Source organism: Thunnus thynnus, chromosome 22, assembly GCF_963924715.1.
Source record: "Thunnus thynnus chromosome 22, fThuThy2.1, whole genome shotgun sequence".
Taxonomy (NCBI): Eukaryota; Metazoa; Chordata; class Actinopteri; order Scombriformes; family Scombridae; genus Thunnus; species Thunnus thynnus.
This window is the reverse complement of record NC_089538.1, coordinates 9,755,396-9,769,096: the sequence shown is the minus strand read 5'-3', so window position 1 is coordinate 9,769,096 and position 13,701 is coordinate 9,755,396. Positions and strand designations below refer to the sequence as shown.

The following is a 13,701-nucleotide window of genomic DNA, read 5'->3' as shown; positions in this document are numbered from 1 at the left end:
AACATACAATTAAAACCAAAAAGAGGCCCAAATCAAGTCCATGTTTACTTAGAGGATCAAATCCAGCAATCTCCAACCAAATACTGGCAAGCACATTGTAAAATTGTGCCCTGAACAAGAGGAACACTTTTTCTTTTCTTTTTTTTTTTTCACACAGCAGTTTTTGTGAGGCCGTTTTGCATCCAGCGTGTGTCAGTCAGCAGGCAGGAGCTCCTGGGTGGGCTCTGTAAAAGATCATGGGTGAAAAAGAGGGTTTGACGATGAGGTGTGCATCCATATGCCTGAGCCTAATGAGCTTGTGTTCAAAAATAGTATTGTTAACACTGAAGTTGAGGGATGAAGCACAGTACGCTGGGCTCCTTTTCTTGCTCTGAGGTCAGGCCTTTGGAAAATCTAGCTTTGGAAAAACCAGTATTAGATCAGTGTCAGCAGAGTGACTAACTGACCACCCGCTCAGCAACAATGTTCCTCAGCCCATGCAGAAACTAAGAAAGATTGCTGTGCCATGTATAACAATGCTAATCTATATTCCACATGAAAAGCTATCTGTCAAATATATTTGGTTGTTGTCTGGTTGTTGGATAAAGTTAGTATTACTTCAGTGATTTGGGAAATTGTGCATCTCCTCCTTTAACTTTGTCATTGATTTTGTTGCTGCCAGAAAAATGTCACAAAAAACCCTTAAGTAATTAAGATATGGAAATAGAACAAGTTTATTCAGCTTTCACCCTTACAACTATGGTAACAGCCCTGCAGTGATCGCTGTTCTGAGGTAACACTGATAGAACATGATTTGTATCCAAAGAAATCAGACGGACATGGAAAGGTACACTGACAGTAATCCATAGATTGATGACATTAGTATAAGACCCGTGTTTGGATGCTGTTCCTGCAATGTGACCCAGAATAGCAGGCTTGCAGACACAGACAGGCTCCCATTGCACTGGCACACAACAGCACAGTCTAAAACCGAAATGCTCCAGAGGTAGTCCAGCACTTTTCTTCAGCCAATTTCTACCACACTGCTCTGGGGAAGAGAGATGTAGCCAGGTTTCTGCCTGCTCAGTGCCTCCGGACATTATTTTTGATGCATAGTTAACTATCCGTAGCTTTTTCGTTTATGTATAGTGGTGCATGTGTTCCCGACTGGATCTGCAATTTGCCTTGGTCATGAGGTTGTGAACCTGTACAGCAATCTTGTCCCATCAATTCAAATACTGTATGAGGCACCCGTGTTTGCTTGGACAAGCCCAGACAGGAAATGCAGCTTTAATACCCACACATCTAAGGAGGTGGTCCTGCTGCTTACTTGACTAGCCATAGACAGAGCCACCACAACACACTTGTAAACACAAAATGCGCCATTATGAAAACAATGTTTCCGATGGTGGTTCCCTGGGGAGGAATAACAGAGGCAACACATTGGAATCAAATGTGACTTTTACTTTCATAATGATGTAGTGGCATTCCAGAGAGGCTAATAAGTTTCCAGCTTGTTCCTGAAAATGGTAGGAAGCTAAAGAAAAATCAGCGCAGGCTTTTTGTTGTGAAAGAAAATTGCCTTTGGACAATAGGAGGTGATTGACATACTGTTGCTGCAAACATATGAAAGGCTGCAACAACAAAAAATACATAAATATACCCACTACAGCTTTTTACACAAGCCTGTTTAACATCTGGCAATGCAAAATACAAATAGTTGGCATACAAAATTACTAGTCTAAATGACTGGACACCACAAGTTTGTGGAAAGAAATTTAAACTCTGCTTTATATGATTTAGCATATCAAGGACTGAAGCAACATAATGAAACTTGATCAAATCCATGTTGAACTACCATAATAGGACAAAAACTCATATGTTTTTTGAGTGAGAATAAATGAGGTAAATGAGGTCATATGTGTTTGATGTACAGTACATTCTATAGCAGATATGTCAGATAAATAAAATAGGTTTGACGAACGATGTAATGCTATCAGGTACTGTCATGTTCTCCTTTTGAAATTGTAACCTTTGATAATCTTATGCTTGTTAAACTGTATCAGACAAATAAAAAGATGTGGTAATTGCACTTCACTCAGCAGCATTTACCTATAGATTTGTACCTCACAGTAAGTGAAATGCTGCTTTTCACACATCTAACCATATCTTACTGAAAAACCTTGTCCATTTTACTCTTCCATCTGGTTGTTAAAGCATGTGGAAATGATTTCGCTACACAGTCTGCACCTGCTCATTATAAGGCCCATCATTTGCACATCACTTGGAAAGGCAGCATCCACTGGAACTCTTCCAAAAGATTTAAGCGAGTACAGTGAGGGTCTTTTATAGAGACTATTAAACAGCTCTCCTGCAAAGACTATTTCAAAGGTGCAAACTGTACTACAGTAGAATTGCAGTGGGTGTCTATTTGTCAAGCCGTCTCTCCAGCTTTGTGGTTTCAGTCTGCCCTGAGGAAGGTTTCCAATCAGCACCTGTGTATGCTTTTCACATCTTTTTTTTTTACTGCTTCTGCTCTGGCTCTTTTTCAAAAGCAGCCCTCCAGCAGGTGCTCCATGGCTCATCAGGCTGCTTCTGTTTGATCAAATGTACTCACTGTGCGTTAGCAAGTTACTTAGCTCAACAAGATTAAGCCTTTGTAGTGTGTTCAACTCTTTTACAGCTATTCAGATTACACTGGATTCAAATGGCCACATGCATGTCTGAAAAACTGCACTATTATCCAATGTTCTTTAAAGGAATAGTTTGACATTGTTAATTGTTTGTTCATTAGTAAACGTCAGATGTGCTTGTAGGTGGATTTATTGACCTTTGGAGAGCCAGGCTAGCTGTTCCCCCCTGTTTCTAGTCTTTGGCTGAGCTAAACTGTTAGCTTAGCTTTTGAGGGTGGTATCATTCTCCTCATTTAACTCACCAAGAAAGCAAATAGGGATATTTCCCAAAATGTCAAACTATTCCTTTAACAGACATCTATAGGAGCTAGGAACAATGTTGCTCCAAACATGTTTGCATTTTGGATTTGGTATACTTTGGGTTAGAACAGACTGGTTAACTACTACTGTAGGAGCAAGACCGATTATTTCCCAGAAAAACTATTTTAAGTTTACTGACAAAAGTGACTTAAAAAATACCAAATATGTCCATCATATGTATGGTGATGAACAGAATGGTACAGTTGCAAAAAAGCAGAATATCCACTTATTGAAAATGACACGTATAACGTTGATGGTAAGCCTCACATCTTCTGCTGCTTTACTTATGTCAAACTTCCTTCATGAGATGATTTGTAACAGAACATCCTGTGTGCATGATATCTTCGAGTTTATGGTGGACCACTGGATCAGGATTAAGCTTTTTTCTATCCAGATACATGTCTAGCTTCTCATTCTCAGCCAAACCGTGACCACTGTCTCCTGCAATGGCCTGAATGAGCTGTTGGTATGAAATAAAAGAGGAGAAACCCCTGCCACCTTTAAAAGAGAGTGGGGGAGAAGTATGGAAAGGTCTGCAGGGAAGTATTAAAAGGCAACGAGAGCTCGGACCAAACCCACAAGCAACATGGAGAACATTGCCATTCAAATCTGACAAATAACTTACTTCACTTCATATTACAAGCAAAGAGTAAAGGATGTTCAATAAAATGATCCTGGCACTGAGGTACATTTCATATGTGGCTCCTGCTGTGCCGAAGTGAAAACATTGCACAACTATATTTTTATATGTTCTGTGTTGGTCTGCCTTTGATTGTACAGCAGCTGGAGGAGCAGATATTATTTTTAATACATTCTGAGTGAAGTGTTGGTATGGTTCCTTTAAATTTAATACATATTATACAGATTTACTTAATTGACCTAAATTGATGGCGCAACCTGGTTCCTCTAGTTCTACCTTGTACAGTAAAAGAATGTTTCTGAAATTTCTCAGATCAGCCATGAAAAATGTTTTCAAGAACTGTTAATGAAAAACTTAAATATCTATGTATTAGTTTGATGGGTATGTAGATTAGGTATCACTGTATTTGACTCTTTTCATATCAGGAGTTAGCCGGGGAGGTAGACTGTCTCCACTCTTATTTGACTTTTATATGGATGACTTGTCTGGGGAGTTAAACGCTAAAAAACAGGATGTGTTTTTGGTAATCTCAATACTAATTATACTAAAATTATCTTAACTCAAGGTCTAATTCCTAGCTTTTTCAACAGCTTTCAACCTCATCTCACAATATCATTAGCAGATGGAGTTTTCTCAGTTGTGGCTAATGGCTCAGTTGTCTTCATTTGACATAAGTGTAGCACTTAAGTCTCTGGTCATTGGACCATCTTTGAAGATGATTGAGATGCAATTGGAAGCTAGTAAGTGAACTTCACAGGCATCCCGTGGAATTTTGACCACTAGTAGTGTTATAGGGCAATGTTTTCACAAGTGGATTCCCATTTTCTTTGTATTGTGCATGAGAACACCAAGTGGCAATGCGATATTCAGTCTTGAAACTAGTTTCAAACACTTCTCCTGACTGACAGTTGGTGGTGAAAACCTGCAAAGAAGCGTAGCAACTTACCCGTAGAAAGGACTACTGGATGTAGACATAACTATCTTTACCAAATAAACTCCACAGGGCACCTTTAAATTGAAATTATTTAGTCAAATTACAGTTTCCAAGGTCAAGAATAAACTTTCTTCGTCAACTCTTATATTTTTCATGTAGATTATTGGGTTATATTTTCTCCCTGCAATGCTAGTTTTCAACTGCTGGAGGCAAAAGAACAATGTGATGATAATAATTAAGAGGATTTAAAATTTCCTAAATTCAATTTAAGTAGAGATGCTATTGCTTAACCAATATCAAGTCCTGGGTTGGTTATTAGCATTTTTTAATTTGTGATCTCTATGTGTATGTTTGTGTATCTGTGACTGATTCCAGGCAGCATTCGCACAAGCAGAGACTTCTGACAGCCTAATCTCAAAATATCTCACATAGAAGTCAAGACAGTGAATAGCCATTCTTCACATTCTTACTCTCCTATAATTTTCTGGAAACATGATGGATGAAAGCTTGACAGTGCTCGTCTGACTATGCAACGCCAGGCGAGGGGCTGGCTCACGTCCATGGTTTTAGCTGTTGTTGACTTGAGCAAAATCATTCTCGTGGGTTTGGCTGCAATCTGCTGGTGCAATTTTGTGAAGCAATCCACCTAATCCAACAAGATGCAAAAAGTCAGGAACAGAGGATCTGCATGTAACCTCTGTCTGGTCTCAACTGTATTAGTTTTCATCACAGTGACCTGTTAAACATATCTAGGTCCAGAAAATCAATCCATCAAATAGAGCTCATATCCTCATTACAGAGCCTGTGCCAACTGGGCTGGCAGCAGTTGCTGTAGCCCGAACTGCCGGCCACATGGATCCAATCATCTCACCCTGGAGCACTGGCATCCCTGATAGCACAGGCCAACAACTACCGCTTTTACAACCTCTTCTTTATGGGCATACGGCTTTCTCACACAGCTACATAATATTAATAAACATGTGTGTACACAGGAAGTTAAGCAAAGCAATCCTCCAGGCACCGAGTGTTGACAGCGAACAAGTAACTGAAGAGGGGGCAGGTGAGGAATGCTGCTCACTCAAAAGTGGGAAGATCGCCAATATAAAAGGAGTTGAAAGGACTAAACCCTGAATTACACATTTCACACAGTAAAGTGGTGCATCGTGTTTGCCATACGTTGAAACAAAAAGAGTAATAAATCACACAAGAGCCTGGATACAGTTTAACTTAAAAGGAATAGTTTGACATTTTAGGAAATATGCTGATTTGCTTTCTTTCAGAGGGTTAGATGAGAAGATTGATACCAATCTCACAGCCTTGAGTGGTATCGATCTTCTCATCTAACTCTCAACAAGAAAGCAAATAAGCTTATTTCCAAGAACATCTGACTATTTCTTTTAAGATTGCAATCTACCAGCTGTTAGGTGTTTTTAAGGGTGATTCTTGTTGCACTGTGGAAGAAAAATGTATCTTTTTTTCCTCACAACATTTCCCATAACCTCTTTACCAAGCAAAGTAGAAATGTCCCATCTGGATACACAAATGTAATCAATTGCACTAATACAAGAGCGGAAGTGAGTGGCGGTACAGCAATTGCAAAATTCTCATTTAGCCATTTGCAGCTAAAAGCCTAATGTGGAAATCATTGGAAGGGAATCTACTCTATTCCAAAGCTGGAATTCAGTAAAAGACATCCAGTACAAAACACATACCTATATGTACACCTCCATCTGTTAGTTCTGCATGGGAACCCTCAATCATATTACTGTCAGGCCCCAGGGGAACTTTTTTCAAGGCGGGAAACTAATGGAGGACAGGGATGTGAGTAATCAGAGCAGAACAGGCAGGAACGGACGACCACAAGTGGCTGGTGCTCGTCGGGGGAATCTGGACGCAGGGGTTAGGCAGGGATAGGGAAACCACACTGGAAAACTGACTTGGGAATGGCATCTGGTTCCCATATCCACAGTGTATCACAATTAGCCGGCATAAAATGACTTTAATGTGTGTGTATGCGTTTGGGAGTGTGTGTCTGTTTGTTGTTATGTGTTGGATGTACTTGTGGAAGCAGGGACGCTGTGAGCTGAGGAAGTCTGATTTGTTGTAGGTGTGCGTTGTGTATGTAAAGTGTTAAGATGCAAATCAAACATCGAGGATTAATTCACAATCTCAGTCAGGCGAAAGTCTCATCATTCCTGAGGAAGGGAGACGTTTCAACAGCTTTAACCAAATTGCAGGCACAGAACAGCCAAACATCTCAGCCAAATTTTTTTCTATGCAATACGTAAGGAAATGTCTGACCCGCAAAATTCTTGTCGATATGAAATGTTGAAAAAGGGACAATGTTTCAGTTGGATTTCTTTCACTTCTTCTGTTGATTTGATTAGAACCACATATTGGCCGCTCTACATTTCACATCATTTGATGTCAGTTGGAGGAAAATTCCTCTCAATCAAAAAGCTGTCGAGCCTTTTCTTAACCTTCGAGCGTCGCGTTCATACTGTGCTAATTCTTCTATCAAGCTAAAGGTAGTAGCAGCCAGTTTCCCATGTGAATATTCAGCAAAGTGCACTACTGACTGCTTCAAATTGCTGTGTGTAAACCTCACGGTTAGCCCGAGTGCTGCCTCTTGTCATTTGCTGACAGGCAAGAGCTGCTGATGGGCACAGCGTGTGCAGAGGGCTGACATCTCAAAGGTCAAACTCTTAAAGTTGTCACATCTAGTGCCAGTGGGCCTCCTAAGGCACCGTTGCCCGTATGAGCCCAAATAAACACTGTCATATCAGATAGATCCACTTTTAGCTCTTGGTGGGACTCTTCAGTGTTAAAAACAATTCCAAAGCCTGCGTGTATGTGTGCTTGTTCACCCTGGAGCTGGTGCGAGACTATTAAACATGCGACATAACAAAAAGTGTAAAAAAAACCACAACATCTGAGTGTGCAGGGCTTTACTTAACTCTAACTTGTAGTTCATTTTAGATAAACTGGCAAATCCTCTACCTCTGTAGGGTAAAAGTGATCAAAGTCCAGACGGAGTATGTTTTATTAACAGGTGTGGAGCTGCGGTGCATAGCAGATGAAGGATGAAGGGTAGAGGGCGCCCGGTCTCTTCTGCTTCACCCCCACGTGCCTCTAATCCCTGTACCACAGCTGCATAATTCATACGTTGTGACAGATCATCCTCAACCTGCATGGTTGGTATCTCAGCTGATAGCGCAGGGAGGTGGAAACTATCTGTCAAATACACATACATATGCAACCAGCTTTATTTACCTCATTGCTAATATGACTGAACTCTTGCAGAGGTTTCATGCGCTGCACTGTGACTGGTCTGCTTTGAGACTCTAGTGTGGTACAGAGGCATGCATAGTGGGCTGAACATTGTATCATTTTCAAATATTTCCCTTTCCTTCTGACCAGATTTCAAAGCATGCTCATTTCTTCCTGTGTTCATATAATTTTAATTTAGTATGGCATACAGTCTGGTGATAAAAAAGTACAGTCGACGGGCGGTGTTAGTGGGTACTTGAGAGCTGCCTCAGGGATAGTGTTTTATGCTTGATTGGTGCTAAATGGTGTGCACGCAGTGGTGGGTGCTTCGGGTATATGTTTTGACACAGACTGCCCTTGAAGACCCGCAGAAAGATGAGAAAAGATAATTAAAAAAAGAGAAGCAAAGACATGATAATTTGTGCTTCAGCTGTCATTCCACAGACTTTAATAACCTTTATGAACAATAAAAAAAACATTTCTCTGGTTTCAGTGGCAGGTTACAGCAAAGAACTCTTTTTGTAAATGCTGCCAGAGATGAAAATCACCTCAAGGCCTATCTGTAACATCTCTCTGTTAATATTTTTCCAATCTGTCTAGAGGACAAGAACAGAACATCACTTGACAACTGACCTCATGATCCCATGTGAAACTGACACAAAACCTCAAGCAGTGGGGGAAAAAAAGAAGGGAAATGGAAACAAAACAAATCACTTTTCCATGTCTAAACGCCAATCAATAAGGATCTTTCCTGATGAGTTTTGATTGAGGAGACCTACAGTAACCGCAGGTCCCCGTCCGTTCATCAGCAGCTGAGTCACGATTAAGTCACAGAGATCTGTAATGACTTCAGCAGTAGCTGGTTTGTTTGGCTCAGAGGGCTGTGTACAATTTACGCCGTGTTCCCAGAGTTATAGCGGGAGCTGTTGAATATTCATAGCGATGTGTCCCCAGCCATCCCCCGGGTGGGCATATCAAAGGAAAAACCACATTAGATCATTTTCTACTGTCTGTTTTTTAAGAAACTGGCGCTGGATTTTTTTTTTTTATTTCTGAAACAGATTTGGTGACCATCGGGTGAGTCATTGTCAGATCATTGCATTTTTTTTGAAGACGCGAAGAAATTTTCAGACTGGTCTGTTTTTAGAACTGCAGTCACCCAGACTTCAGTTTTTTTTGTCCTTCCTGTACTATAATCACAGCTTTATTTTGTTTTTAGTACAGTACAGATTCTGTTTAAACCTCATTTTCCCTTACCTACAGTAAAACTAGAGACCTCTAACAACATTTACAGCACCTTCTCTTACTTACAATGACTTCATCAGAGAGTGATTTGTTAGCCACAACTGGAACACTGTCAGGTACTTACTGTACTGTATGTGAACCTGATTTACTATGTCTCACCCAAAGGAACGATCCCAAAAGTATCAAAAAACAAGCAAAACTAAGCTCTCCTTGGAACATATCAGAGACAACATGCCTTGGACTTCAGTCAGCTCCCGAGACATCTCCCAGTGATTTTATTTGTCAGATGTAAGAGCTGGCGAGAGAGGCTGAGAAGCAAGACCACCTGCACTTACTTACGTCCCAGAACCCCAGGAGCGAGTGTCTGAGAAGGCTCTGAGGATTAACTTACGACTTTTACGGCTCACTCGGCACACGCTATTATACCTATTCAATCACACTTGCCTCTGGACTATAAATAATTTTAACAGAGCACACTCACACACACACACACACACACACACACACACACACACACACACACAGTGCCCGCTTGACCTGGTTATACAGACTACTGTCACAAGGTTTGGTGCTTATGTATGTATGGATTTGTCTTCATCTTTGGGGGAAACTCTGAAGTTTTCCATCTGTTAAGGGGAGTGAATCTGTGATCACCCGGCAGTGTAATGAGGTGAGATAATCTTTTCGGGTGCAGCGAGCTAGCAGGGACGGAGGCTGGTAGCAAGGATATTACAAACCAGACTGCACAGATGACAGGGGACGAGTCCCTATTAGGGGTAGGCAGGGATGAAGAGATTATTTTAATAATAGAGTCAAGACTGTGTGGTGAAACTGAGATTTCTAGTAGCAAATTTGTCATAATCAGATGTCTTTTAAATCAACTGTAAAAACATAGTTTTGTAGTTTTTGTTTGCTGTCCAGCTTTTAACCCATTTAATGTTACCTCTTTTTGCATCATACTTAAAGGAATAGTTCGACAATTTTATATATATATATGCTTGTTCTCTACAGCCAGCAGCCAATTAGCCTAGTGTAGCATGAACACTGGAAAACAGGAGGAAAAAGCTGATCTAGCAATGTCCAAAGGTAACAAAATCTAAAGCTCCCTAATAATCAGATTATATTGTGTGTTTGATCTGTAGAAAAACAGGCTAGCTTTTTCCACCTGTTTCCAGTCTTCATGCTAAGCTAAGCTAATCGGCTGCTGGCTCTAGCTTTATATGTAGTGTACAGTTACAAGAGTAGTATTGATCTTCTCATCTAAATGTCAAACTATTCCTTTAATATAACCTCATTGTTCCTTTCATGTTAATTGTTCTTGACTTCAAACAGTGAATAAATATTAGCTGGACCTTTACTCTGGAAACACTCATCTGTTTTGCCAATGGATGTTTTTAACATTTTAGCTGGAGAATCCCGCAGTCATGTTTTACTGTTGCCCAGTTGGAGTTTTTACCTTCACATGGCCATCACAACTGGAGAAGATGCGAAGCAGGCATACTTACAGGAGGTCCTGAAAAAGACAGGAAAAAATACTTGGTTAGAGTGTTTTCAATCAGTAAGCAAACAGAACCCAGATCATCAATGAAACCACATAGCCAAATAAGGAGGATGGGAAATCAGTCTCTTGCAGAGAAATTCTTCCATGGGAAGGAACATTTTATAAAGATGCAAGACTTTCATATGTTCACTGACTATGCAGAGTAGACAGACTTTCTATCAAAGTATATCCCACTTGTCTACTTATGGCATTGAACACTAGCATTGTGAAAGAAAATTTCTATCTGGTTTCCATGCTGTTAGGCCAAAAATGGCCACCAAGCCTGGTAATCTGATTTCGACATGTGTAAGTGGCTCTAATTTCACTACTACAAGGGGTTGTGTGCATGTTAAGAAAAAATCCCACCACGTTTTTGTGACGTGACACTCGTCTTTTTCCCAATTACTACCGCTCACAGGACTGTATGCCAACACATGCAGGGCTCCTCAGAACCCTGCAAATCATTGTACGTCCTTAGGTTCTTATTAAAAAGGAACCCAGCTGCTTTAACCCCCCCAAAATAAAAGGGATTTTATTTTTACTACTCCAATGTCCTTGAACTGTTCTTCTTCATGACCAAGGGAAAGTGCAAATTGCTCCTGCAGCTGGGGCATTTAAGGAGCCGTGTGCTTGAGGCTCACTGGGCCGCACTTCTGTGGCATTGTTTTATGGATCGTTGAGTTACAGTAGACCACTTAGCTTTTAATAAACCTGCTACACGGTGTGTTTTTTTGACATGTCCCACTGTGTCGAATGGCTCAGTACAAAGTGTTCAACTGGCAATTATGGAAAATCAAAGAAATAAGTAATAAATGTACAATATCCTGTAAAGTATGTACCAGCCACTGCAAAGGTATAAAAAATTATTCAAGCATTACAAATTTTTGAAGTTGATGGCCTCAGTTAGACCAAAAACAGCATTTGCGGGAATATAATCCATGTGAAATTAAATTGTCTGTGTCATTATGTCCTCCAGTTTAATTCACTCAGGTTCAGTTTCACTTTCTGTTCTGTTCTCATAAGTCATTCCCTCAGCATGTTGTCATCCTACTTATGCTAACCAGAGTCCCCAGAGAACATAAAGGTAACTGAACTCACTGGACTTTTTATTATAGGCGGTATGTGACTGATCACACAATGGGGAGAGTTGTTATAATGATCCAAAATTATAAAAAGATTGCACGCCAGCTGCACTGGAGCCACAAAGTCACTTTTTTTTCAAGAAGAGCAAGGCATTTGTTGCACTAATGCACAACTGTGAGGATAAATTCCTCAATTGAAGCCTCAAATCCTCATGTTGTTAGGGCAGGTAAACGAGAAACAAGTACTGATTATACACAGAGGGAAAATATGGGAGGAAACTTCTAACACTTTCCAACATTGACCACCTGCTAGAACAGTTGGAGACTGTGGCTTTCACTGCTACAACATCCTAAAACTGTCATGCCACATTTTTCCTTTCCATATGTTACCGGTAAACAAACAAGATGTCCTAATGAAGTATTCCATTCATTTTTAATGCACAGGTAAATATCACCAAGGCTTTTTCCTATTTGTTCTCTATGTCAGTTGCAGCCAAGTCGGGGTGAAAGCTTCCCTTCGCCTTTGTAAATGAGCAAACTGCAAAACACCTCGCCATGACTTTGTGGGGAAACTCGCGGCGGCTTAGTTACTTTTGGTTATAAACGAATCATGAATTAAATATGCTTCCCTTCAACATCCACCACTGTTGAGAACTTAAAAGAGGGAAATTGGATTTGCAGAAGGCTTACAGTGCAGAATACTTGTGCCCATCAAGGACTGAATTTTTCAGTCGTATAAATAATGTCTCCTAAACGCTTTTTCTTTCTCTTCTCCTGTGGAATGGGTACACTGAGTTTGACACTGGGCTCCAATAATGCACCGCGGTGCCTTCATATTTATTTGTTTTGAAAGCTTCTGTGAGTTTCACACTGAATATTGTCTAACAATTCCACTGCTTTCAGCTTCTCAGCATATCCAGGCAGCAAATGTAGCAGAAATAACTGAGCTATAATTGCATGCTAATATGCAGAATCACTTTTAGAGCATTTAAAGTGCCAATATTGAAATCACAAATACTTCTAAAGCATTGCTTTTGTAAAGCTGCTTAAGGCCATGAATGCTTTTGCAGACGCTGCACATAACCAGTAAACATGCAAATAACAAGCAGCTTAAGTTTATAATTCAGGACATTCTTTAAAAAAAAAAAGACTCTGGAGGATGTAGTCCTTACTTCAGGTGGACAAATGTGATCCAAATCAGTCTGATTTGACCACTCGCTCCAGTCTAGTTCAGTCCTGTAATGGAGGTATTATTTCCACACAGTGGCGCGACCTGTCATTCAGTTGTTCTCTATTGTCCACCTTTAATAAACCACTGTGCCCGTCTAGTCCAGACACTGTGAGTGGGTATGATTGCTTTTTTCCAATTGATTTGTCAAGAGGAAGCCATTCACATTCTTCACATTTGCTCTGGCTTTCCAGAGAGTGAAAAAAAAAAAATTGTCTTTGCACAATGGTGCCATTTGAAATACGCTGGCACGGTGGATGTTATTTGGAAAGTTAATCACTGCATAAACAAAAGCTGGCGGTATTTCAGATCTGCAGCCAACCAGAACATTGAACTGTTGTCTAGCTGTCATTTGATTTCACTGTTTTGTTTTTTTTTCCTCCATCTTCCCTGGCTTTCAAGTCAGACATCGGATCACTTTAGTTTTATGTAAATCAGTGAAAAGGAAAGGCAGAGAGCCACGCCACACTGATCCACATCTCAAAATGCTGAAACTTGGCCACAAAAAGGATTGTAAATGAATTTGGCAAAATCAAAATTAAAGGAAGTAACAGAATCTTTGATATTCAAATAACAGACCTCGACTGATTAGGCCTGAATCCTTTAAAATACTTTAAAAAATAGTGGCCGGATTAAGTGGTAATAGCAACAGTGTTTGTTTCTCAGGCTGTGAAATCAAACCACTTCCTTATTACTCTATTAAAAATTGGGACCTTGCTCTGCCCTGTCTTTCTAATTTCTTTTTACAAGGGCAGCACTTTTGTTCCAAAGCGTTGGCTGTCCTCGCAGG

General features: G+C 40.3%; 1 protein-coding gene across 14 annotated transcripts in view; it reads right to left on the bottom strand.

Annotated features, from left to right (window-relative positions):
* Positions 1–13,701, bottom strand: part of LOC137174131 (collagen alpha-1(XXV) chain) — a 149,577-nt gene that overhangs the window by 52,030 nt on the left and 83,846 nt on the right. The window lies entirely within an intron of this gene.